Genomic DNA, 24,670 nt, shown 5'->3' with positions numbered 1-24,670 from the left:
TGGGGGAGTATGACAAGAAAAAGACCATTTACCCACCACGTAACCAAACCAACCTAAAACAGGGACGATTCAGGGCCACTAAGAAGATTGTGGCCCCAGGTGTGGAGAGCAGCAAAAGGTATGTTACGTTTAGTAAACACAGGGTCTACACATTTTTTTATATAAAATATATATATATCTGAAACTGGCTGAAATATCACCTACAACTTTTTTTGTTTAGTAAGGATTTCTAGTTAAATTAGTAAAACCTGACACCTTCATGACTAGCTTATCTTCCTGTAGCCTGTTAAGTTCAAACTTAGCCTGATTACAACATAAATTATTAGTTGTGATTTACGTTTTATTCTGACTATATATATTAGGTTGCTAAGTATGTTACATTGCTATGAACACAGTTCCAACTGTACACTGGAATATTTAATTTAGAAGAAACAAGGCAATCATTTCTTAAATCATTAAAATCATTTTGTATCATGTTGAGTCAAATAATTTGTCTTTTACTGTACTTTAGTAAGTAGCCATGTAATAAGTGGGATAATATGCAGTCATTATTGTGAAAAAAAACCTGACTTGCTGACTAACAACACCCTGTAATTATTCCACAACACAGTAGAGAACTGATTTATTGATATGACATTTCAACATCAATCTAAAAACAAAACAAAGAGAGACAACATAACTATGCGCACATATTATAAATGAACATTTAGACAACACAAAGCAAAACAGACAGCATAGGAAAGGTAAAATAAAAATAAGATCACACAATGAAAACAATCTTACATTAATAATATGTATTCTGTTGTAATTTGCAGGTGTTTCGTTGGGGCTCATAGTCCTGCACAGTGGCCTGACTGCAACCGAGTGGTGGAGGCCATTTTCATAAGGCTCTGTGCTCTCTACCCAAACGCGGTGCGCTGTGATGGAGTGAGGGTGTCCCGCTTCACTGTGGTAGCATGTGCTTACAAGCACATCCAAGATAGATATATAATATAAACGGTATGTTTATGTTTTTTATTATTATTTTGGCTAATATATGAAAAGTCCACTACAGTGGTAAAAACAATTTTTATTTACTTTTTTTTTTAAGCAAATATGTCATAATTGTACTGCTGTGGTAAATGTTTGTCTTTGTTTACTATTAATTCTTATTATTTTCTAAGTCTGATGTCAAAATTGCACTGCAAATGTTTGTTTTGGTTTGATATTTATTATATTTTTACACTGATATGTACAAATTTTATTATTGTGGTAAACATTTTTGGTGTATACTGTACAAAATTGCATTACTGTTCTAAATGTTTTATTGGCTTTAAAATATATATGCAGATTAAAAGGGTTGTTAATATTTGCCCTCACACTATTTGTATTCTCACAATATTTGTACATGTATATATATTTGCACTGTTGTTATAATTTTATATATTGACTTTATATTTGCAAATAAAAAGGGTTGTTAATCTTTGCACTCACAATGTTTTTGTGCCTATTTCTCACTGTAATTGTAGTTGCAAAAAAAACAAACATTTTTTTAAGTATTCCAGTATTACATAACAGTAAAACACACACACAAAGAAACAGGGACTTCCAGAATAAGTCAGAAAATATAATAATATAATATAATGTTATACTGTAAAAATAATATACTGAAAAAAATGTGTCAGTGAGCGCTGCGTTATTCATGTATTTTGTTATGAAAATGCACAAAAACACAAATCACGTATTTTTGCAATGAATATTTACGTTTTATCTGTCAATTCATTTCAGCTTTTTTTATCCAGTGACCGCTGGATGCCTTTGTCCATATAAGGTATTTCCTGTAGCGTGCGTCACATAGTGGTCACAAGTTGGTGCTTCTACGAGTCCGTTTTGGACTTAATGCGAGAGAGCGCCCTCCGGCGTCCGGTATGAATGAAACGTACATAACGTGATTGTTTACCCTGGAAAGTTCCCAAATTAAAGTGCGGGGGACGAATTTACGTTCGATTAAATTACGGGGGATCATGATGATTACGCACGCATGCATCAGCAGCGTCAAAACGGACACATTCCAGGAATTCCATCACTGGTCGGAGCGGGCCGCGAACTCGCGTACTTGTGCGTCTTTTAGGATCTTTACCTCGACTAATGGGCGCCGGCCTTGGCGCAATGGATAACGCGTCTGACTACGGATCAGAAGATTCTAGGTTCGACTCCTGGCTGGCTCGCTCTGTGCTTGTTTTTCTCCGGCTTATTTTGTTGTTGTGTTTTTTTTCTCCAAAGTCCAAAAGAAAAGGCAACTCTCTAGGCATTCTTCTATTTTTTCCAAAAAAAGGCACATTCTGCACACCCATTCCGATGTCTAGGGGAGACACGGACATGCGTTGGTATTGCCATTCGTCTCACAAAATGCAGGCTGGTGGGCCAGTTGATTCTAGAATGAACAATTTCATCGCTACTCTGTAACCGCTTTACTACTTTGAAGGGTGCAATGCCATGTGGTTTTGATGTCACAGGCTTGCCATTTTGAAGCCTTATCACTAATTGCCACCTGGACATTGAGAATAATTTGTAATTTGCATTAAACTGAACGAGCGAATAATCAGCAATTTTGCGGATTAAAAGTTGGTCTCACTTTCATTATTAACCTCACAACATGTCAGTTTTGTACCTTGACAGACCGACGATAGGCAGTTTTTCCTCTAGATAACGGTTGCCATGTGTGTTTTCAGATGCATGACACAAGTATTTTCACCTGGACAAGACCTTAATTACCAGTTCGAGGTATAAATTCAGCAATCACAGGATTCTGGCCAAAAAACTGAACCATGTGTGAGTCAACAAACATGTCCCTTGAATGCATGCAACACTATATATTTCAGTAAACCGTCCCTTCGGATGATTCTTGTATTGCCAAATTATTATCACATTGTTACAGTCACACACCAAAAGCAACAGGCCACTACAAAACCCTGCGCCCACACTGGCCACATTTATGGAAAGTGGCCCACAAGCTTGTGGCCAGTTAAAGCTGGCCAGTTCCCATATGGTCTAGCAGTTAGGATTCCTGGTTTTCTCGTACGCAGCCAGGGGTTGACTCCAGTTTTTGCTCTAGATAAAGGTTGCCGTGTGTGTTTTCAAATGGATGACACGAGTATTTTCACTTGGACAAGAGCTTAATTACCAGTTTGAGGAATCAATTCTGCAATCACAGGAATCTGCCCAAATACACTGAACTCCCGGGTTGAGTGAAAAAACAGATTCCCTGAATGCATACAACACTATATAATTCAGAAAACCGTCCTTTTGGATAATTCTTGTTTTGCCAAATTATTATCACATTGTTACAGTCACAGAACTAAAGCAACAGGCCACTACAAGGTCCTGCGCCCACGCTGACCACATGTATGGAAAGTGCGCCAGAAGCCCATGGCCAGTTTAAAGTGTCCAAATCCCATGTGGTCTAGCGGTTAGGATTCCTGGTTTTCACCCAGGCGGCCCGGGTTCAACTCCCGGTATGGGAATGCATGCTCCTTTTTGCTTCCCTCCTCAAAAATCCAGCAAATCTTCCTGCACCAGAAGTGACTTTTTGGCCAACAGTAGAGCTACAGAACCCTGATATGTCGAGGTTCTGATCCAGCAAATCTTCCTGCACCAGAAGTGACTTTTTGGCCAGCAGTAGAGCTACAGAACCCTGATATGTCGAGGTTCTGACTAGCCCTTAGCCCCTTCGATAGCTCAGCTGGTAGAGCGGAGGACTGTAGGTTGGAGTGTTGGCCATCCTTAGGTCGCTGGTTCAACTCCGGCTCGAAGGAGGTGTTTTTTTTCATGTTCCCACCAATTTTTTGGTTTGGAGCTGGCTTTCTCACAGCTGTCAGCAGAGCTTGAATTCGCAGTCCACAATTGGAAGGCAAAAGAGCTTTCCCTGACCGGGAATCGAACCCGGGCCGCAGCGGTGAGAGCGCCGAATCCTAACCACTAGACCACCAGGGAGGGCTGGTGGGCTGGAGGGCTGGTGGGCTGGAGGGCTGGTGGGCTGGTGGGCTGGTAGTATGTTCTCCTGATAACAAGGTGAGAATGAGCAGACATCAATGCTTGCCACCGTCACATCGAAAACCAACAAGTCTGTAACAATCGGGGGTCTCTACTAATGGTGGGCCAGTGGCGCAATGGATAACGCGTCTGACTACGGATCAGAAGATTCTAGGTTCGACTCCTGGCTGGCTCGCTCTGTGCTTGTTTTTCTCCGGCTTATTTTGTTGTTGTGTTTTTTTTCTCCAAAGTCCAAAAGAAAAGGCAACTCTCTAGGCATTCTTCTATTTTTTCCAAAAAAAGGCACATTCTGCACACCCATTCCGATGTCTAGGGGAGACACGGACATGCTTTGGTATTGCCATTCGTCTCACAAAATGCAGGCTGGTGGGCCAGTTGATTCTAGAATGAACAATTTCATCGCTACTCTGTAACCGCTTTACTACTTTGAAGGGTGCAATGCCATGTGGTTTTGATGTCACAGGCTTGCCATTTTGAAGCCTTATCACTAATTGCCACCTGGGCATTGAGAATAATTTGTAATCTGCATTAAACTGAACGAGCGAATAATCAGCAATTTTGCGGATTAAAAGTTGGTCTCACTTTCATTATTAACCTCACAACATGTCAGTTTTGTACCTTGACAGACCGACGATAGGCAGTTTTTCCTCTAGATAACGGTTGCCATGTGTGTTTTCAGATGCATGACACAAGTATTTTCACCTGGACAAGACCTTAATTACCAGTTCGAGGTATAAATTCAGCAATCACAGGATTCTGGCCAAAATACTGAACCATGTGTGAGTCAACAAACATGTCCCTTGAATGCATGCAACACTATATATTTCAGTAAACCGTCCCTTCGGATGATTCTTGTATTGCCAAATTATTATCACATTGTTACAGTCACACACCAAAAGCAACAGGCCACTACAAAACCCTGCGCCCACACTGGCCACATTTATGGAAAGTGGCCCACAAGCTTGTGGCCAGTTAAAGCTGGCCAGTTCCCATATGGTCTAGCAGTTAGGATTCCTGGTTTTCTCGTACGCAGCCAGGGGTTGACTCCAGTTTTTCCTCTAGATAAAGGTTGCCGTGTGTGTTTTCAAATGGATGACACGAGTATTTTCACTTGGACAAGAGCTTAATTACCAGTTTGAGGAATCAATTCTGCAATCACAGGAATCTGCCCAAATACACTGAACCCCCGGGTTGAGTGAAAAAACAGATTCCCTGAATGCATACAACACTATATAATTCAGAAAACCGTCCTTTTGGATAATTCTTGTTTTGCCAAATTATTATCACATTGTTACAGTCACAGAACTAAAGCAACAGGCCACTACAAGGTCCTGCGCCCACGCTGACCACATGTATGGAAAGTGCGCCAGAAGCCCATGGCCAGTTTAAAGTGTCCAAATCCCATATGGTCTAGCGGTTAGGATTCCTGGTTTTCACCCAGGCGGCCCGGGTTCAACTCCCGGTATGGGAATGCATGCTCCTTTTTGCTTCCCTCCTCAAAAATCCAGCAAATCTTCCTGCACCAGAAGTGACTTTTTGGCCAACAGTAGAGCTACAGAACCCTGATATGTCGAGGTTCTGATCCAGCAAATCTTCCTGCACCAGAAGTGACTTTTTGGCCAGCAGTAGAGCTACAGAACCCTGATATGTCGAGGTTCTGACTAGCCCTTAGCCCCTTCGATAGCTCAGCTGGTAGAGCGGAGGACTGTAGGTTGGAGTGTTGGCCATCCTTAGGTCGCTGGTTCAACTCCGGCTCGAAGGAGGTGTTTTTTTTCATGTTCCCACCAATTTTTTGGTTTGGAGCTGGCTTTCTCACAGCTGTCAGCAGAGCTTGAATTCGCAGTCCACAATTGGAAGGCAAAAGAGCTTTCCCTGACCGGGAATCGAACCCGGGCCGCGGCGGTGAGAGCGCCGAATCCTAAACACTAGACCACCAGGGAGGGCTGGTGGGCTGGAGGGCTGGAGGGCTGGTGGGCTGGTGGGCTGGTAGTATGTTCTCCTGATAACAAGGTGAGAATGAGCAGACATCAATGCTTGCCACCGTCACATCGAAAACCAACAAGTCTGTAACAATCGGGGGTCTCTACTAATGGTGGGCCAGTGGCGCAATGGATAACGCGTCTGACTACGGATCAGAAGATTCTAGGTTCGACTCCTGGCTGGCTCGCTCTGTGCTTGTTTTTCTCCGGCTTATTTTGTTGTTGTGTTTTTTTTCTCCAAAGTCCAAAAGAAAAGGCAACTCTCTAGGCATTCTTCTATTTTTTCCAAAAAAAGGCACATTCTGCACACCCATTCCGATGTCTAGGGGAGACACGGGCATGCTTTGGTATTGCCATTCGTCTCACAAAATGCAGGCTGGTGGGCCAGTTGATTCTAGAATGAACAATTTCATCGCTACTCTGTAACCGCTTTACTACTTTGAAGGGTGCAATGCCATGTGGTTTTGATGTCACAGGCTTGCCATTTTGAAGCCTTATCACTAATTGCCACCTGGGCATTGAGAATAATTTGTAATCTGCATTAAACTGAACGAGCGAATAATCAGCAATTTTGCGGATTAAAAGTTGGTCTCACTTTCATTATTAACCTCACAACATGTCAGTTTTGTACCTTGACAGACCGACGATAGGCAGTTTTTCCTCTAGATAACGGTTGCCATGTGTGTTTTCAGATGCATGACACAAGTATTTTCACCTGGACAAGACCTTAATTACCAGTTCGAGGTATAAATTCAGCAATCACAGGATTCTGGCCAAAATACTGAACCATGTGTGAGTCAACAAACATGTCCCTTGAATGCATGCAACACTATATATTTCAGTAAACCGTCCCTTCGGATGATTCTTGTATTGCCAAATTATTATCACATTGTTACAGTCACACACCAAAAGCAACAGGCCACTACAAAACCCTGCGCCCACACTGGCCACATTTATGGAAAGTGGCCCACAAGCTTGTGGCCAGTTAAAGCTGGCCAGTTTCCATATGGTCTAGCAGTTAGGATTCCTGGTTTTCTCGTACGCAGCCAGGGGTTGACTCCAGTTTTTCCTCTAGATAAAGGTTGCCGTGTGTGTTTTCAAATGGATGACACGAGTATTTTCACTTGGACAAGAGCTTAATTACCAGTTTGAGGAATCAATTCTGCAATCACAGGAATCTGCCCAAATACACTGAACCCCCGGGTTGAGTGAAAAAACAGATTCCCTGAATGCATACAACACTATATAATTCAGAAAACCGTCCTTTTGGATAATTCTTGTTTTGCCAAATTATTATCACATTGTTACAGTCACAGAACTAAAGCAACAGGCCACTACAAGGTCCTGCGCCCACGCTGACCACATGTATGGAAAGTGCGCCAGAAGCCCATGGCCAGTTTAAAGTGTCCAAATCCCATATGGTCTAGCGGTTAGGATTCCTGGTTTTCACCCAGGCGGCCCGGGTTCAACTCCCGGTATGGGAATGCATGCTCATTTTTGCTTCCCTCCTCAAAAATCCAGCAAATCTTCCTGCACCAGAAGTGACTTTTTGGCCAACAGTAGAGCTACAGAACCCTGATATGTCGAGGTTCTGATCCAGCAAATCTTCCTGCACCAGAAGTGACTTTTTGGCCAGCAGTAGAGCTACAGAACCCTGATATGTCGAGGTTCTGACTAGCCCTTAGCCCCTTCGATAGCTCAGCTGGTAGAGCGGAGGACTGTAGGTTGGAGTGTTGGCCATCCTTAGGTCGCTGGTTCAACTCCGGCTCGAAGGAGGTGTTTTTTTTCATGTTCCCACCAATTTTTTGGTTTGGAGCTGGCTTTCTCACAGCTGTCAGCAGAGCTTGAATTCGCAGTCCACAATTGGAAGGCAAAAGAGCTTTCCCTGACCGGGAATCGAACCCGGGCTGCGGCGGTGAGAGCGCCGAATCCTAACCACTAGACCACCAGGGAGGGCTGGTGGGCTGGAGGGCTGGTGGGCTGGTGGGCTTGTAGTATGTTCTCCTGATAACAAGGTGAGAATGAGCAGACATCAATGCTTGCCACCGTCACATCGAAAACCAACAAGTCTGTAACAATCGGGGGTCTCTACTAATGGTGGGCCAGTGGCGCAATGGATAACGCGTCTGACTACGGATCAGAAGATTCTAGGTTCGACTCCTGGCTGGCTCGCTCTGTGCTTGTTTTTCTCCGGCTTATTTTGTTGTTGTGTTTTTTTTCTCCAAAGTCCAAAAGAAAAGGCAACTCTCTAGGCATTCTTCTATTTTTTCCAAAAAAAGACACATTCTGCACACCCATTCCGATGTCTAGGGGAGACACGGGCATGCTTTGGTATTGCCATTCGTCTCACAAAATGCAGGCTGGTGGGCCAGTTGATTCTAGAATGAACAATTTCATCGCTACTCTGTAACCGCTTTACTACTTTGAAGGGTGCAATGCCATGTGGTTTTGATGTCACAGGCTTGCCATTTTGAAGCCTTATCACTAATTGCCACCTGGGCATTGAGAATAATTTGTAATCTGCATTAAACTGAACGAGCGAATAATCAGCAATTTTGCGGATTAAAAGTTGGTCTCACTTTCATTATTAACCTCACAACATGTCAGTTTTGTACCTTGACAGACCGACGATAGGCAGTTTTTCCTCTAGATAACGGTTGCCATGTGTGTTTTCAGATGCATGACACAAGTATTTTCACCTGGACAAGACCTTAATTACCAGTTCGAGGTATAAATTCAGCAATCACAGGATTCTGGCCAAAATACTGAACCATGTGTGAGTCAACAAACATGTCCCTTGAATGCATGCAACACTATATATTTCAGTAAACCGTCCCTTCGGATGATTCTTGTATTGCCAAATTATTATCACATTGTTACAGTCACACACCAAAAGCAACAGGCCACTACAAAACCCTGCGCCCACACTGGCCACATTTATGGAAAGTGGCCCACAAGCTTGTGGCCAGTTAAAGCTGGCCAGTTCCCATATGGTCTAGCAGTTAGGATTCCTGGTTTTCTCGTACGCAGCCAGGGGTTGACTCCAGTTTTTCCTCTAGATAAAGGTTGCCGTGTGTGTTTTCAAATGGATGACACGAGTATTTTCACTTGGACAAGAGCTTAATTACCAGTTTGAGGAATCAATTCTGCAATCACAGGAATCTGCCCAAATACACTGAACCCCCGGGTTGAGTGAAAAAACAGATTCCCTGAATGCATACAACACTATATAATTCAGAAAACCGTACTTTTGGATAATTCTTGTTTTGCCAAATTATTATCACATTGTTACAGTCACAGAACTAAAGCAACAGGCCACTACAAGGTCCTGCGCCCACGCTGACCACATGTATGGAAAGTGCGCCAGAAGCCCATGGCCAGTTTAAAGTGTCCAAATCCCATATGGTCTAGCGGTTAGGATTCCTGGTTTTCACCCAGGCGGCCCGGGTTCAACTCCCGGTATGGGAATGCATGCTCCTTTTTGCTTCCCTCCTCAAAAATCCAGCAAATCTTCCTGCACCAGAAGTGACTTTTTGGCCAACAGTAGAGCTACAGAACCCTGATATGTCGAGGTTCTGATCCAGCAAATCTTCCTGCACCAGAAGTGACTTTTTGGCCAGCAGTAGAGCTACAGAACCCTGATATGTCGAGGTTCTGACTAGCCCTTAGCCCCTTCGATAGCTCAGCTGGTAGAGCGGAGGACTGTAGGTTGGAGTGTTGGCCATCCTTAGGTCGCTGGTTCAACTCCGGCTCGAAGGAGGTGTTTTTTTTCATGTTCCCACCAATTTTTTGGTTTGGAGCTGGCTTTCTCACAGCTGTCAGCAGAGCTTGAATTCGCAGTCCACAATTGGAAGGCAAAAGAGCTTTCCCTGACCGGGAATCGAACCCGGGCCGCGGCGGTGAGAGCGCCGAATCCTAACCACTAGACCACCAGGGAGGGCTGGTGGGCTGGAGGGCTGGTGGGCTGGAGGGCTGGTGGGCTGGTGGGCTGGTAGTATGTTCTCCTGATAACAAGGTGAGAATGAGCAGACATCAATGCTTGCCACCGTCACATCGAAAGCCAACAAGTCTGTAACAATCGGGGGTCTCTACTAATGGTGGGCCAGTGGCGCAATGGATAACGCGTCTGACTACGGATCAGAAGATTCTAGGTTCGACTCCTTGCTGGCTCGCTCTGTGCTTGTTTTTCTCCGGCTTATTTTGTTGTTGTGTTTTTTTTCTCCAAAGTCCAAAAGAAAAGGCAACTCTCTAGGCATTCTTCTATTTTTTCCAAAAAAAGGCACATTCTGCACACCCATTCCGATGTCTAGGGGAGACACGGACATGCTTTGGTATTGCCATTCGTCTCACAAAATGCAGGCTGGTGGGCCAGTTGATTCTAGAATGAACAATTTCATCGCTACTCTGTAACCGCTTTACTACTTTGAAGGGTGCAATGCCATGTGGTTTTGATGTCACAGGCTTGCCATTTTGAAGCCTTATCACTAATTGCCACCTGGGCATTGAGAATAATTTGTAATCTGCATTAAACTGAACGAGCGAATAATCAGCAATTTTGCGGATTAAAAGTTGGTCTCACTTTCATTATTAACCTCACAACATGTCAGTTTTGTACCTTGACAGACCGACGATAGGCAGTTTTTCCTCTAGATAACGGTTGCCATGTGTGTTTTCAGATGCATGACACAAGTATTTTCACCTGGACAAGACCTTAATTACCAGTTCGAGGTATAAATTCAGCAATCACAGGATTCTGGCCAAAATACTGAACCATGTGTGAGTCAACAAACATGTCCCTTGAATGCATGCAACACTATATATTTCAGTAAACCGTCCCTTCGGATGATTCTTGTATTGCCAAATTATTATCACATTGTTACAGTCACACACCAAAAGCAACAGGCCACTACAAAACCCTGCGCCCACACTGGCCACATTTATGGAAAGTGGCCCACAAGCTTGTGGCCAGTTAAAGCTGGCCAGTTCCCATATGGTCTAGCAGTTAGGATTCCTGGTTTTCTCGTACGCAGCCAGGGGTTGACTCCAGTTTTTCCTCTAGATAAAGGTTGCCGTGTGTGTTTTCAAATGGATGACACGAGTATTTTCACTTGGACAAGAGCTTAATTACCAGTTTGAGGAATCAATTCTGCAATCACAGGAATCTGCCCAAATACACTGAACCCCCGGGTTGAGTGAAAAAACAGATTCCCTGAATGCATACAACACTATATAATTCAGAAAACCGTCCTTTTGGATAATTCTTGTTTTGCCAAATTATTATCACATTGTTACAGTCACAGAACTAAAGCAACAGGCCACTACAAGGTCCTGCGCCCACGCTGACCACATGTATGGAAAGTGCGCCAGAAGCCCATGGCCAGTTTAAAGTGTCCAAATCCCATATGGTCTAGCGGTTAGGATTCCTGGTTTTCACCCAGGCGGCCCGGGTTCAACTCCCGGTATGGGAATGCATGCTCCTTTTTGCTTCCCTCCTCAAAAATCCAGCAAATCTTCCTGCACCAGAAGTGACTTTTTGGCCAACAGTAGAGCTACAGAACCCTGATATGTCGAGGTTCTGATCCAGTAAATCTTCCTGCACCAGAAGTGACTTTTTGGCCAGCAGTAGAGCTACAGAACCCTGATATGTCGAGGTTCTGACTAGCCCTTAGCCCCTTCGATAGCTCAGCTGGTAGAGCGGAGGACTGTAGGTTGGAGTGAAAGTGAAAGTGAAAGTGAAGTGACATTCAGCCAAGTATGGTGACCCTTACTCAGAATTTGTGCTCTGCATTTAACCCATCCGAAATGCACACACACAGAGCAGTGAACACACACACACACACTGTGAGCACACACCCGGAGCAGTGGGCAGCCATTTATGCTGCGGCGCCCGGGGAGCAGTTGGGGGTTCGATGCCTTGCTCAAGGGCACCTAAGTCGAGGTATTGAAGGTGGAGAGAGAACTGTACATGCACTCCCCCCACCCACAATTCCGTCCGGCCCGAGACTAGAACTCACAACCCTTCGATTGGGAGTCCAACCCTCTAACCATTAGGCCACGACTTCCCAAAATGTTGGCCATCCTTAGGTCGCTGGTTCAACTCCGGCTCGAAGGAGGTGTTTTTTTTCATGTTCCCACCAATTTTTTGGTTTGGAGCTGGCTTTCTCACAGCTGTCAGCAGAGCTTGAATTCGCAGTCCACAATTGGAAGGCAAAAGAGCTTTCCCTGACCGGGAATCGAACCCGGGCCGCGGCGGTGAGAGCGCCGAATCCTAACCACTAGACCACCAGGGAGGGCTGGTGGGCTGGAGGGCTGGTGGGCTGGTGGGCTGGAGGGCTGGTGGGCTGGTGGGCTGGTAGTATGTTCTCCTGATAACAAGGTGAGAATGAGCAGACATCAATGCTTGCCACCGTCACATCGAAAACCAACAAGTCTGTAACAATCGGGGGTCTCTACTAATGGTGGGCCAGTGGCGCAATGGATAACGTGTCTGACTATGGATCAGAAGATTCTAGGTTCGACTCCTGGCTGGCTCGCTCTGTGCTTGTTTTTCTCCGGCTTATTTTGTTGTTGTGTTTTTTTTCTCCAAAGTCCAAAAGAAAAGGCAACTCTCTAGGCATTCTTCTATTTTTTCCAAAAAAAGGCACATTCTGCACACCCATTCCGATGTCTAGGGGAGACACGGGCATGCTTTGGTATTGCCATTCGTCTCACAAAATGCAGGCTGGTGGGCCAGTTGATTCTAGAATGAACAATTTCATCGCTACTCTGTAACCGCTTTACTACTTTGAAGGGTGCAATGCCATGTGGTTTTGATGTCACAGGCTTGCCATTTTGAAGCCTTATCACTAATTGCCACCTGGGCATTGAGAATAATTTGTAATCTGCATTAAACTGAACGAGCGAATAATCAGCAATTTTGCGGATTAAAAGTTGGTCTCACTTTCATTATTAACCTCACAACATGTCAGTTTTGTACCTTGACAGACCGACGATAGGCAGTTTTTCCTCTAGATAACGGTTGCCATGTGTGTTTTCAGATGCATGACACAAGTATTTTCACCTGGACAAGACCTTAATTACCAGTTCGAGGTATAAATTCAGCAATCACAGGATTCTGGCCAAAATACTGAACCATGTGTGAGTCAACAAACATGTCCCTTGAATGCATGCAACACTATATATTTCAGTAAACCGTCCCTTCGGATGATTCTTGTATTGCCAAATTATTATCACATTGTTACAGTCACACACCAAAAGCAACAGGCCACTACAAAACCCTGCGCCCACACTGGCCACATTTATGGAAAGTGGCCCACAAGCTTGTGGCCAGTTAAAGCTGGCCAGTTCCCATATGGTCTAGCAGTTAGGATTCCTGGTTTTCTCGTACGCAGCCAGGGGTTGACTCCAGTTTTTCCTCTAGATAAAGGTTGCCGTGTGTGTTTTCAAATGGATGACACGAGTATTTTCACTTGGACAAGAGCTTAATTACCAGTTTGAGGAATCAATTCTGCAATCACAGGAATCTGCCCAAATACACTGAACCCCCGGGTTGAGTGAAAAAACAGATTCCCTGAATGCATACAACACTATATAATTCAGAAAACCGTCCTTTTGGATAATTCTTGTTTTGCCAAATTATTATCACATTGTTACAGTCACAGAACTAAAGCAACAGGCCACTACAAGGTCCTGCGCCCACGCTGACCACATGTATGGAAAGTGCGCCAGAAGCCCATGGCCAGTTTAAAGTGTCCAAATCCCATATGGTCTAGCGGTTAGGATTCCTGGTTTTCACCCAGGCGGCCCGGGTTCAACTCCCGGTATGGGAATGCATGCTCCTTTTTGCTTCCCTCCTCAAAAATCCAGCAAATCTTCCTGCACCAGAAGTGACTTTTTGGCCAACAGTAGAGCTACAGAACCCTGATATGTCGAGGTTCTGATCCAGCAAATCTTCCTGCACCAGAAGTGACTTTTTGGCCAGCAGTAGAGCTACAGAACCCTGATATGTCGAGGTTCTGACTAGCCCTTAGCCCCTTCGATAGCTCAGCTGGTAGAGCGGAGGATCGTAGGTTGGAGTGTTGGCCATCCTTAGGTCGCTGGTTCAACTCTGGCTCGAAGGAGGTGTTTTTTTCATGTTCCCACCAATGTTTTGGCTTGGAGCTGGCTTTCTCACAGCTGTCAGCAGAGCTTGAATTCGCAGTCCACAATTGGAAGGCAAAAGAGCTTTCCCTGACCGGGAATCGAACCCGGGCCGCGGCGGTGAGAGCGCCGAATCCTAACCACTAGACCACCAGGGAGGGATGGTGGGCTGGAGGGCTCGTGGGCTGCTGGGCTGCTGGGCTGGTGGGCTGGAGGGCTGGAGGGCTGGTAGTCTGTTCTCCTGATAACAAGGTGAGAATGAGCAGACATCAATGCTTGCCACCGTCACATCGAAAACCAACAAGTCTGTAACAATCGGGGGTCTTTACTTTTGGTGGGCCAGTGGCGCAATGGATAACGCGTCTGACTACGGATCAGAAGATTCTAGGTTCGACTCCTGGCTGGCTCGCTCTGTGCTTGTTTTTCTCCGGCTTATTTTGTTGTTGTGTTTTTTTTCTCCAAAGTCCAAAAGAAAAGGCAACTCTCTAGGCATTCTTCTATTTTTTCCAAAAAAAGGCACATTCTGCACACCCATTCCGATGTCTAGGGGAGACACGGACATGCTTTGGTATTGCCATTCGTCTCACAAAATGCAGGCTGGTGGGCCAGTTGATTCTAGAATGAACAATTTCATCGCTACTCTGTAACCGCTTTACTACTTTGAAGGGTGCAATGCCATGTGGTTTTGATGTCACAGGCTTGCCATTTTGAAGCCTTATCACTAATTGCCACCTGGGCATTGAGAATAATTTGTAATCTGCATTAAACTGAACGAGCGAATAATCAGCAATTTTGCGGATTAAAAGTTGGTCTCACTTTCATTATTAACCTCACAACATGTCAGTTTTGTACCTTGACAGACCGACGATAGGCAGTTTTTCCTCTAGATAACGGTTGCCATATGTGTTTTCAGATGCATGACACAAGTATTTTCACCTGGACAAGACCTTAATTACCAGTTCGAGGTATAATTTCAGCAATCACAGGATTCTGGCCAAGAAACTGAACCATGTGTGAGTCAACAAACATGTCCCTTGAATGCATGCAACACTATATATTTCAGTAAACCGTCCCTTCGGATGATTCTTGTATTGCCAAATTATTATCACATTGTTACAGTCACACACCAAAAGCAACAGGCCACTACAAAACCCTGCGCCCACACTGGCCACATTTATGGAAAGTGGCCCACAAGCTTGTGGCCAGTTAAAGCTGGCCAGTTCCCATATGGTCTAGCAGCTAGGATTCCTGGTTTTCTCGTACGCAGCCAGGGGTTGACTCCAGTTTTTCCTCTAGATAAAGGTTGCCGTGTGTGTTTTCAAATGGATGACACGAGTATTTTCACTTGGACAAGAGCTTAATTACCAGTTTGAGGAATCAATTCTGCAATCACAGGAATCTGCCCAAATACACTGAACCCCCGGGTTGAGTGAAAAAACAGATTCCCTGAATGCATACAACACTATATAATTCAGAAAACCGTCCTTTTGGATAATTCTTGTTTTGCCAAATTATTATCACATTGTTACAGTCACAGAACTAAAGCAACAGGCCACTACAAGGTCCTTCGCCCACGCTGACCACATGTATGGAAAGTGCGCCAGAAGCCCATGGCCAGTTTAAAGTGTCCAAATCCCATATGGTCTAGCGGTTAGGATTCCTGGTTTTCACCCAAGCGGCCCGGGTTCAACTCCCGGTATGGGAATGCATGCTCCTTTTTGCTTCCCTCCTCAAAAATCCAGCGAATCTTCCTGCACCAGAAGTGACTTTTTGGCCAGCAGTAGAGCTACAGAACCCTGATATGTCGAGGTTCTGACTAGCCTTTAGCCCCTTCGATAGCTCAGCTGGAAGAGCGGAGGACTGTAGGTTGGAGTGTTGGCCATCCTTAGGTCGCTGGTTCAACTCCGGCTCGAAGGAGGTGTTTTTTTCATGTTCCCACCAATGTTTTGGCTTGGAGCTGGCTTTCTCACAGCTGTCAGCAGTTCCCATATGGTCTAGCAGTTAGGATTCCTGGTTTTCTCGTACGCAGCCAGGGGTTGACTCCAGTTTTTCCTCTAGATAAAGGTTGCCGTGTGTGTTTTCAAATGGATGACACAAGTATTTTCACTTGGACAAGAGCTTAATTACCAGTTTGAGGAATCAATTCTGCAATCACAGGAATCTGCCCAAATACACTGAAACCCCGGGTTGAGTGAAAAAACAGATTCCCTGAATGCATACAGCACTATATAATTCAGAAAACCGTCCTTTTGGATAATTCTTGTTTTGCCAAATTATTATCACATTGTTACAGTCACAGAACTAAAGCAACAGGCCACTACAAGGTCCTGCGCCCACGCTGACCACATGTATGGAAAGTGCGCCAGAAGCCCATGGCCAGTTTAAAGTGTCCAAATCCCATATGGTCTAGCGGTTAGGATTCCTGGTTTTCACCCAGGCGGCCCGGGTTCAACTCCCGGTATGGGAATGCATGCTCCTTTTTGCTTCCCTCCTCAAAAATCCAGCAAATCTTCCTGCACCAGAAGTGACTTTTTGGCCAGCAGTAGAGCTACAGAACCCTGATATGTCGAGGTTCTGATCCAGCAAATCTTCCTGCACCAGAAGTGACTTTTTGGCCAGCAGTAGAGCTACAGAACCCTGATATGTCGAGGTTCTGACTAGCCCTTAGCCCCTTCGATAGCTCAGCTGGTAGAGCGGAGGACTGTAGGTTGGAGTGTTGGCCATCCTTAGGTCGCTGGTTCAACTCCGGCTCGAAGGAGGTGTTTTTTTCATGTTCCCACCAATGTTTTGGCTTGGAGCTGGCTTTCTCACAGCTGTCAGCAGAGCTTTAATTCGCAGTCCACAATTGGAAGGCAAAAGAGCTTTCCCTGACCGGGAATCGAACCTGGGCCGCTAAAGTGAGAGTGCCGAATCCTAACCACTAGACCACCAGGGAGGGATGGAGGGCTGGAGGGCTCGTGGGCTGTAACAATCGGGGGTCTTTACTATTGGTGGGCTAGTGGCGCAATGGATAACGCGTCTGACTACGGATCAGAAGATTCTAGGTTCGACTCCTGGCTGGCTCGCTCTGTGCTTGTTTTTCTCCGGCTTATTTTGTTGTTGTGTTTTTTTTCTCCAAAGTCCAAAAGAAAAGGCAACTCTCTAGGCATTCTTCTATTTTTTCCAAAAAAAGGCACATTCTGCACACCCATTCCGATGTCTAGGGGAGACACGGACATGCGTTGGTATTGCCATTCGTCTCACAAAATGCAGGCTGGTGGGCCAGTTGATTCTAGAATGAACAATTTCATCGCTACTCTGTAACCGCTTTACTACTTTGAAGGGTGCAATGCCATGTGGTTTTGATGTCACAGGCTTGCCATTTTGAAGCCTTATCACTAATTGCCACCTGGGCATTGAGAATAATTTGTAATCTGCATTAAACTGAACGAGCGAATAATCAGCAATTTTGCGGATTAAAAGTTGGTCTCACTTTCATTATTAACCTCACAACATGTCAGTTTTGTACCTTGACAGACCGACGATAGGCAGTTTTTCCTCTAGATAACGGTTGCCATGTGTGTTTTCAGATGCATGACACAAGTATTTTCACCTGGACAAGACCTTAATTACCAGTTCGAGGTATAAATTCAGCAATCACAGGATTCTGGCCAAAAAACTGAACCATGTGTGAGTCAACAAACATGTCCCTTGAATGCATGCAACACTATATATTTCAGTAAACCGTCCCTTCGGATGATTCTTGTATTGCCAAATTATTATCACATTGTTACAGTCACACACCAAAAGCAACAGGCCACTACAAAACCCTGCGCCCACACTGGCCACATTTATGGAAAGTGGCCCACAAGTTTGTGGCCAGTTAAAGCTGGCCAGTTCCCATATGGTCTAGCAGTTAGGATTCCTGGTTTTCTCGTACGCAGCCAGGGGTTGACTCCAGTTTTTCCTCTAGATAAAGGTTGCCGTGTGTGTTTTCAAATGGATGACACGAGTATTTTCACTTGGACAAGAGCTTAATTACCAGTTTGAGGAATCAATTCTGCAATCACAGGAATCTGCCCAAATACACTGAACCCCCGGGTTGAGTGAAAAAACAGATTCCCTGAATGCATACAACACTATATAATTCAGAAAACCGTCCTTTTGGATAATTCTTGTTTTGCCAAATTATTATCACATTGTTACAGTCACAGAACTAAAGCAACAGGCCACTACAAGGTCCTGCGCCCACGCTGACCACATGTATGGAAAGTGCGCCAGAAGCCCGTGGCCAGTTTAAAGTGTCCAAATCCCATATGGTCTAGCGGTTAGGATTCCTGGTTTTCACCCAGGCGGCCCGGGTTCAACTCCCGGTATGGGAATGCATGCTCCTTTTTGCTTCCCTCCTCAAAAATCCAGCAAATCTTCCTGCACCAGAAGTGACTTTTTGGCCAACAGTAGAGCTACAGAACCCTGATATGTCGAGGTTCTGATCCAGCAAATCTTCCTGCACCAGAAGTGACTTTTTGGCCAGCAGTAGAGCTACAGAACCCTGATATGTCGAGGTTCTGACTAGCCCTAAGCCCCTTCGATAGCTCAGCTGGTAGAGCGGAGGACTGTAGGTTGGAGTGTTGGCCATCCTTAGGTCGCTGGTTCAACTCCGGCTCGAAGGAGGTGTTTTTTTCATGTTCCCACCAATGTTTTGGCTTGGAGCTGGCTTTCTCACAGCTGTCAGCAGAGCTTTAATTCGCAGTCCACAATTGGAAGGCAAAAGAGCTTTCCCTGACCGGGAATCGAACCTGGGCCGCTAAAGTGAGAGTGCCGAATCCTAACCACTAGACCACCAGGGAGGGATGGAGGGCTGGAGGGCTCGTGGGCTGTAACAATCGGGGGTCTTTACTATTGGTGGGCTAGTGGCGCAATGGATAACGCGTCTGACTATGGATCAGAAGATTCTAGGTTCGACTCCTGGCTGGCTCGCTCTGTACTTGTTTTTCTCCGGCTTATTTTGTTGTTGTGTTTTTTTTCTCCAAAGTCCAAAAGAAAAGGCAACTCTCTAGGCATTCTTCTATTTTTTCCAAAAAAAGGCACATTCTGCACACCCATTCCGATGTCTAGGGGAGACACGGACATGCGTTGGTATTGCCATTCGTCTCACAAAATGCAGGCTGGTGGGCCAGTTGATTCTAGAATGAACAATTTCATCGCTACTCTGTAACCGCTTTACTACTTTGAAGGGTGCAATGCCATGTGGTTTTGATGTCACAGGCTTGCCATTTTGAAGCCTTATCACTAATTGCCACCTGGGCATTGAGAATAATTTGTAATCTGCATTAAACTGAACGAGCGAATAATCAGCAATTTTGCGGATTAAAAGTTGGTCTCACTTTCATTATTAACCTCACAACATGTCAGTTTTGTACCTTGACAGACCGACGATAGGCAGTTTTTCCTCTAGATAACGGTTGCCATGTGTGTTTTCAGATGCATGACACAAGTATTTTCACCTGGACAAGACCTTAATTACCAGTTTGAGGTATAAATTCAGCAATCACAGGATTCTGGCCAAAAAACTGAACCATGTGTGAGTCAACAAACATGTCCCTTGAATGCATGCAACACTATATATTTCAGTAAACCGTCCCTTCGGATGATTCTTGTATTGCCAAATTATTATCACATTGTTACAGTCACACACCAAAAGCAACAGGCCACTACAAAACCCTGCGCCCACACTGGCCACATTTATGGAAAGTGGCCCACAAGTTTGTGGCCAGTTAAAGCTGGCCAGTTCCCATATGGTCTAGCAGTTAGGATTCCTGGTTTTCTCGTACGCAGCCAGGGGTTGACTCCAGTTTTTCCTCTAGATAAAGGTTGCCGTGTGTGTTTTCAAATGGATGACACGAGTATTTTCACTTGGACAAGAGCTTAATTACCAGTTTGAGGAATCAATTCTGCAATCACAGGAATCTGCCCAAATACACTGAACCCCCGGGTTGAGTGAAAAAACAGATTCCCTGAATGCATACAACACTATATAATTCAGAAAACCGTCCTTTTGGATAATTCTTGTTTTGCCAAATTATTATCACATTGTTACAGTCACAGAACTAAAGCAACAGGCCACTACAAGGTCCTGCGCCCACGCTGACCACATGTATGGAAAGTGCGCCAGAAGCCCGTGGCCAGTTTAAAGTGTCCAAATCCCATATGGTCTAGCGGTTAGGATTCCTGGTTTTCACCCAGGCGGCCCGGGTTCAACTCCCGGTATGGGAATGCATGCTCCTTTTTGCTTCCCTCCTCAAAAATCCAGCAAATCTTCCTGCACCAGAAGTGACTTTTTGGCCAACAGTAGAGCTACAGAACCCTGATATGTCGAGGTTCTGATCCAGCAAATCTTCCTGCACCAGAAGTGACTTTTTGGCCAGCAGTAGAGCTACAGAACCCTGATATGTCGAGGTTCTGACTAGCCCTTAGCCCCTTCGATAGCTCAGCTGGTAGAGCGGAGGACTGTAGGTTGGAGTGTTGGCCATCCTTAGGTCGCTGGTTCAACTCCGGCTCGAAGGAGGTGTTTTTTTTCATGTTCCCACCAATTTTTTGGTTTGGAGCTGGCTTTCTCACAGCTGTCAGCAGAGCTTGAATTCGCAGTCCACAATTGGAAGGCAAAAGAGCTTTCCCTGACCGGGAATCGAACCCGGGCCGCGGCGGTGAGAGCGCCGAATCCTAACCACTAGACCACCAGGGAGGGCTGGTGGGCTGGTGGGCTGGTAGTATGTTCTCCTGATAACAAGGTGAGAATGAGCAGACATCAATGCTTGCCACCGTCACATCGAAAACCAACAAGTCTGTAACAATCGGGCGTCTCTACTAATGGTGGGCCAGTGGCGCAATGGATAACGCGTCTGACTACGGATCAGAAGATTCTAGGTTCGACTCCTGGCTGGCTCGCTCTGTGCTTGTTTTTCTCCGGCTTATTTTGTTGTTGTGTTTTTTTTCTCCAAAGTCCAAAAGAAAAGGCAACTCTCTAGGCATTCTTCTATTTTTTCCAAAAAAAGGCACATTCTGCACACCCATTCCGATGTCTAGGGGAGACACGGACATGCTTTGGTATTGCCATTCGTCTCACAAAATGCAGGCTGGTGGGCCAGTTGATTCTAGAATGAACAATTTCATCGCTACTCTGTAACCGCTTTACTACTTTGAAGGGTGCAATGCCATGTGGTTTTGATGTCACAGGCTTGCCATTTTGAAGCCTTATCACTAATTGCCACCTGGGCATTGAGAATAATTTGTAATCTGCATTAAACTGAACGAGCGAATAATCAGCAATTTTGCGGATTAAAAGTTGGTCTCACTTTCATTATTAACCTCACAACATGTCAGTTTTGTACCTTGACAGACCGACGATAGGCAGTTTTTCCTCTAGATAACGGTTGCCATGTGTGTTTTCAGATGCATGACACAAGTATTTTCACCTGGACAAGACCTTAATTACCAGTTCGAGGTATAAATTCAGCAATCACAGGATTCTGGCCAAAATACTGAACCATGTGTGAGTCAACAAACATGTCCCTTGAATGCATGCAACACTATATATTTCAGTAAACCGTCCCTTCGGATGATTCTTGTATTGCCAAATTATTATCACATTGTTACAGTCACACACCAAAAGCAACAGGCCACTACAAAACCCTGCGCCCACACTGGCCACATTTATGGAAAGTGGCCCACAAGCTTGTGGCCAGTTAAAGCTGGCCAGTTCCCATATGGTCTAGCAGTTAGGATTCCTGGTTTTCTCGTACGCAGCCAGGGGTTGACTCCAGTTTTTCCTCTAGATAAAGGTTGCCGTGTGTGTTTTCAAATGGATGACACGAGTATTTTCACTTGGACAAGAGCTTAATTACCAGTTTGAGGAATCAATTCTGCAATCACAGGAATCTGCCCAAATACACTGAACCCCCGGGTTGAGTGAAAAAACAGATTCCCTGAATGCATACAACACTATATAATTCAGAAAACCGTCCTTTTGGATAATTCTTGTTTTGCCAAATTATTATCACATTGTTACAGTCACAGAACTAAAGCAACAGGCCACTACAAGGTCCTGCGCCCACGCTGACCACATGTATGGAAAGTGCGCCAGAAGCCCATGGCCAGTTTAAAGTGTCCAAATCCCATATGGTCTAGCGGTTAGGATTCCTGGTTTTCACCCAGGCGGCCCGGGTTCAACTCCCGGTATGGGAATGCATGCTCCTTTTTGCTTCCCTCCTCAAAAATCCAGCAAATCTTCCTGCACCAGAAGTGACTTTTTGGCCAACAGTAGAGCTACAGAACCCTGATATGTCGAGGTTCTGATCCAGCAAATCTTCCTGCACCAGAAGTGACTTTTTGGCCAGCAGTAGAGCTACAGAACCCTGATATGTCGAGGTTCTGACTAGCCCTTAGCCCCTTCGATAGCTCAGCTGGTAGAGCGGAGGATCGTAGGTTGGAGTGTTGGCCATCCTTAGGTCGCTGGTTCAACTCCGGCTCGACGGAGGTGTTTTTTTCATGTTCCCACCAATGTTTTGGCTTGGAGCTGGCTTTCTCACAGCTGTCAGCAGAGCTTGAATTCGCAGTCCACAATTGGAAGGCAAAAGACCTTTCCCTGACCGGGAATCGAACCCGGGCCGCGGCGGTGAGAGCGCCGAATCCTAACCACTAGACCACCAGGGAGGGATGGAGGGCTCGTGGGCTGGTGGCCTGGTGGGCTGGTGGGCTGGAGGGCTGGTAGTCTGTTCTCCTGATAACAAGGTGAGAATGAGCAGACATCAATGCTTGCCACCGTCACATCGAAAACCAACAAGTCTGTAACAATCGGGGGTCTTTACTAATGGTGGGCCAGTGGCGCAATGGATAACGCGTCTGACTACGGATCAGAAGATTCTAGGTTCGACTCCTGGCTGGCTCGCTCTGTGCTTGTTTTTCTCCGGCTTATTTTGTTGTTGTGTTTTTTTTCTCCAAAGTCCAAAAGAAAAGGCAACTCTCTAGGCATTCTTCTATTTTTTCCAAAAAAAGGCACATTCTGCACACCCATTCCGATGTCTAGGGGAGACACGGACATGCTTTGGTATTGCCATTCGTCTCACAAAATGCAGGCTGGTGGGCCAGTTGATTCTAGAATGAACAATTTCATCGCTACTCTGTAACCGCTTTACTACTTTGAAGGGTGCAATGCCATGTGGTTTTGATGTCACAGGCTTGCCATTTTGAAGCCTTATCACTAATTGCCACCTGGACATTGAGAATAATTTGTAATCTGCATTAAACTGAACGAGCGAATAATCAGCAATTTTGCGGATTAAAAATTGGTCTCACTTTCATTATTAACCTCACAACATGTCAGTTTTGTACCTTGACAGACCGACGATAGGCAGTTTTTCCTCTAGATAACGGTTGCCATGTGTGTTTTCAGATGCATGACACAAGTATTTTCACCTGGACAAGACCTTAATTACCAGTTCGAGGTATAAATTCAGCAATCACAGGATTCTGGCCAAAAAACTGAACCATGTGTGAGTCAACAAACATGTCCCTTGAATGCATGCAACACTATATATTTCAGTAAACCGTCCCTTCGGATGATTCTTGTATTGCCAAATTATTATCACATTGTTACAGTCACACACCAAAAGCAACAGGCCACTACAAAACCCTGCGCCCACACTGGCCACATTTATGGAAAGTGGCCCACAAGCTTGTGGCCAGTTAAAGCTGGCCAGTTCCCATATGGTCTAGCAGTTAGGATTCCTGGTTTTCTCGTACGCAGCCAGGGGTTGACTCCAGTTTTTCCTCTAGATAAAGGTTGCCGTGTGTGTTTTCAAATGGATGACACGAGTATTTTCACTTGGACAAGAGCTTAATTACCAGTTTGAGGAATCAATTCTGCAATCACAGGAATCTGCCCAAATACACTGAACCCCCGGGTTGAGTGAAAAAACAGATTCCCTGAATGGATACAACACTATATAATTCAGAAAACCGTCCTTTTGGATAATTCTTGTTTTGCCAAATTATTATCACATTGTTACAGTCACAGAACTAAAGCAACAGGCCACTACAAGGTCCTGCGCCCACGCTGACCACATGTATGGAAATTGCGCCAGAAGCCCATGGCCAGTTTAAAGTGTCCAAATCCCATATGGTCTAGCGGTTAGGATTCCTGGTTTTCACCCAGGCGGCCCGGGTTCAACTCCCGGTATGGGAATGCATGTTCCATTTTGCTTCCCTCCTCAAAAATCCAGCAAATCTTCCTGCACCAGAAGTGACTTTTTGGCAAGCAGTAGAGCTACAGAACCCTGATATGTCGAGGTTCTGATCCAGCAAATCTTCCTGCACCAGAAGTGACTTTTTGGCCAGCAGTAGAGCTACAGAACCCTGATATGTCGTGGTTCTGACTAGCCCTTAGCCCCTTCGATAGCTCAGCTGGTAGAGCGGAGGACTGTAGGTTGGAGTGTTGGCCATCCTTAGGTCGCTGGTTCAACTCCGGCTCGAAGGAGGTGTTT

General features: G+C 45.2%; 26 non-coding genes across 26 annotated transcripts; all 26 read left to right on the top strand.

Moving 5' to 3' along the window:
* The first annotated feature begins 3,706 nt into the window (after positions 1 to 3,706).
* trnay-gua (transfer RNA tyrosine (anticodon GUA)) lies at positions 3,707 to 3,794 on the top strand. Its single transcript is given in 2 exon segments — positions 3,707 to 3,743; positions 3,759 to 3,794. It is a non-coding gene; the product is annotated as a tRNA-Tyr (tRNA).
* A 340-nt stretch (positions 3,795 to 4,134) lies between these two features.
* On the top strand, positions 4,135 to 4,207 carry trnar-acg (transfer RNA arginine (anticodon ACG)). The gene has a single exon. It is a non-coding gene; the product is annotated as a tRNA-Arg (tRNA).
* A 1,224-nt stretch (positions 4,208 to 5,431) lies between these two features.
* On the top strand, positions 5,432 to 5,503 carry trnae-uuc (transfer RNA glutamic acid (anticodon UUC)). Its single transcript has one exon. It is a non-coding gene; the product is annotated as a tRNA-Glu (tRNA).
* A 203-nt stretch (positions 5,504 to 5,706) lies between these two features.
* On the top strand, positions 5,707 to 5,794 carry trnay-gua (transfer RNA tyrosine (anticodon GUA)). Its single transcript is given in 2 exon segments — positions 5,707 to 5,743; positions 5,759 to 5,794. It is a non-coding gene; the product is annotated as a tRNA-Tyr (tRNA).
* Positions 5,795 to 6,126: 332 nt separating this feature from the next.
* On the top strand, positions 6,127 to 6,199 carry trnar-acg (transfer RNA arginine (anticodon ACG)). Its single transcript has one exon. It is a non-coding gene; the product is annotated as a tRNA-Arg (tRNA).
* A 1,224-nt stretch (positions 6,200 to 7,423) lies between these two features.
* Positions 7,424 to 7,495, top strand: trnae-uuc (transfer RNA glutamic acid (anticodon UUC)). Its single transcript has one exon. It is a non-coding gene; the product is annotated as a tRNA-Glu (tRNA).
* A 203-nt stretch (positions 7,496 to 7,698) lies between these two features.
* trnay-gua (transfer RNA tyrosine (anticodon GUA)) lies at positions 7,699 to 7,786 on the top strand. Its single transcript is given in 2 exon segments — positions 7,699 to 7,735; positions 7,751 to 7,786. It is a non-coding gene; the product is annotated as a tRNA-Tyr (tRNA).
* A 324-nt stretch (positions 7,787 to 8,110) lies between these two features.
* On the top strand, positions 8,111 to 8,183 carry trnar-acg (transfer RNA arginine (anticodon ACG)). Its single transcript has one exon. It is a non-coding gene; the product is annotated as a tRNA-Arg (tRNA).
* Positions 8,184 to 9,407: 1,224 nt separating this feature from the next.
* On the top strand, positions 9,408 to 9,479 carry trnae-uuc (transfer RNA glutamic acid (anticodon UUC)). Its single transcript has one exon. It is a non-coding gene; the product is annotated as a tRNA-Glu (tRNA).
* Positions 9,480 to 9,682: 203 nt separating this feature from the next.
* Positions 9,683 to 9,770, top strand: trnay-gua (transfer RNA tyrosine (anticodon GUA)). Its single transcript is given in 2 exon segments — positions 9,683 to 9,719; positions 9,735 to 9,770. It is a non-coding gene; the product is annotated as a tRNA-Tyr (tRNA).
* A 1,637-nt stretch (positions 9,771 to 11,407) lies between these two features.
* On the top strand, positions 11,408 to 11,479 carry trnae-uuc (transfer RNA glutamic acid (anticodon UUC)). Its single transcript has one exon. It is a non-coding gene; the product is annotated as a tRNA-Glu (tRNA).
* Positions 11,480 to 12,471: 992 nt separating this feature from the next.
* On the top strand, positions 12,472 to 12,544 carry trnah-aug (transfer RNA histidin (anticodon AUG)). The gene has a single exon. It is a non-coding gene; the product is annotated as a tRNA-His (tRNA).
* A 1,224-nt stretch (positions 12,545 to 13,768) lies between these two features.
* Positions 13,769 to 13,840, top strand: trnae-uuc (transfer RNA glutamic acid (anticodon UUC)). The gene has a single exon. It is a non-coding gene; the product is annotated as a tRNA-Glu (tRNA).
* A 646-nt stretch (positions 13,841 to 14,486) lies between these two features.
* trnar-acg (transfer RNA arginine (anticodon ACG)) lies at positions 14,487 to 14,559 on the top strand. The gene has a single exon. It is a non-coding gene; the product is annotated as a tRNA-Arg (tRNA).
* A 1,986-nt stretch (positions 14,560 to 16,545) lies between these two features.
* Positions 16,546 to 16,617, top strand: trnae-uuc (transfer RNA glutamic acid (anticodon UUC)). The gene has a single exon. It is a non-coding gene; the product is annotated as a tRNA-Glu (tRNA).
* A 203-nt stretch (positions 16,618 to 16,820) lies between these two features.
* Positions 16,821 to 16,908, top strand: trnay-gua (transfer RNA tyrosine (anticodon GUA)). The gene is given in 2 exon segments: positions 16,821 to 16,857; positions 16,873 to 16,908. It is a non-coding gene; the product is annotated as a tRNA-Tyr (tRNA).
* Positions 16,909 to 18,439: 1,531 nt separating this feature from the next.
* Positions 18,440 to 18,511, top strand: trnae-uuc (transfer RNA glutamic acid (anticodon UUC)). The gene has a single exon. It is a non-coding gene; the product is annotated as a tRNA-Glu (tRNA).
* Positions 18,512 to 18,714: 203 nt separating this feature from the next.
* Positions 18,715 to 18,802, top strand: trnay-gua (transfer RNA tyrosine (anticodon GUA)). The gene is given in 2 exon segments: positions 18,715 to 18,751; positions 18,767 to 18,802. It is a non-coding gene; the product is annotated as a tRNA-Tyr (tRNA).
* A 234-nt stretch (positions 18,803 to 19,036) lies between these two features.
* Positions 19,037 to 19,109, top strand: trnah-aug (transfer RNA histidin (anticodon AUG)). Its single transcript has one exon. It is a non-coding gene; the product is annotated as a tRNA-His (tRNA).
* Positions 19,110 to 20,333: 1,224 nt separating this feature from the next.
* On the top strand, positions 20,334 to 20,405 carry trnae-uuc (transfer RNA glutamic acid (anticodon UUC)). Its single transcript has one exon. It is a non-coding gene; the product is annotated as a tRNA-Glu (tRNA).
* Positions 20,406 to 20,608: 203 nt separating this feature from the next.
* Positions 20,609 to 20,696, top strand: trnay-gua (transfer RNA tyrosine (anticodon GUA)). Its single transcript is given in 2 exon segments — positions 20,609 to 20,645; positions 20,661 to 20,696. It is a non-coding gene; the product is annotated as a tRNA-Tyr (tRNA).
* A 308-nt stretch (positions 20,697 to 21,004) lies between these two features.
* Positions 21,005 to 21,077, top strand: trnar-acg (transfer RNA arginine (anticodon ACG)). The gene has a single exon. It is a non-coding gene; the product is annotated as a tRNA-Arg (tRNA).
* Positions 21,078 to 22,301: 1,224 nt separating this feature from the next.
* Positions 22,302 to 22,373, top strand: trnae-uuc (transfer RNA glutamic acid (anticodon UUC)). Its single transcript has one exon. It is a non-coding gene; the product is annotated as a tRNA-Glu (tRNA).
* A 630-nt stretch (positions 22,374 to 23,003) lies between these two features.
* Positions 23,004 to 23,076, top strand: trnar-acg (transfer RNA arginine (anticodon ACG)). The gene has a single exon. It is a non-coding gene; the product is annotated as a tRNA-Arg (tRNA).
* A 1,224-nt stretch (positions 23,077 to 24,300) lies between these two features.
* On the top strand, positions 24,301 to 24,372 carry trnae-uuc (transfer RNA glutamic acid (anticodon UUC)). Its single transcript has one exon. It is a non-coding gene; the product is annotated as a tRNA-Glu (tRNA).
* Positions 24,373 to 24,575: 203 nt separating this feature from the next.
* On the top strand, positions 24,576 to 24,663 carry trnay-gua (transfer RNA tyrosine (anticodon GUA)). The gene is given in 2 exon segments: positions 24,576 to 24,612; positions 24,628 to 24,663. It is a non-coding gene; the product is annotated as a tRNA-Tyr (tRNA).
* Positions 24,664 to 24,670: the final 7 nt, after the last annotated feature.

The sequence above is a fragment of the Carassius gibelio genome, chromosome A11, assembly GCF_023724105.1.
Source record: "Carassius gibelio isolate Cgi1373 ecotype wild population from Czech Republic chromosome A11, carGib1.2-hapl.c, whole genome shotgun sequence".
Lineage (NCBI taxonomy): Eukaryota > Metazoa > Chordata > Actinopteri > Cypriniformes > Cyprinidae > Carassius > Carassius gibelio.
Note: the sequence above shows the minus strand (reverse complement) of the source record. Positions and strands in the feature narration are given on the sequence as shown.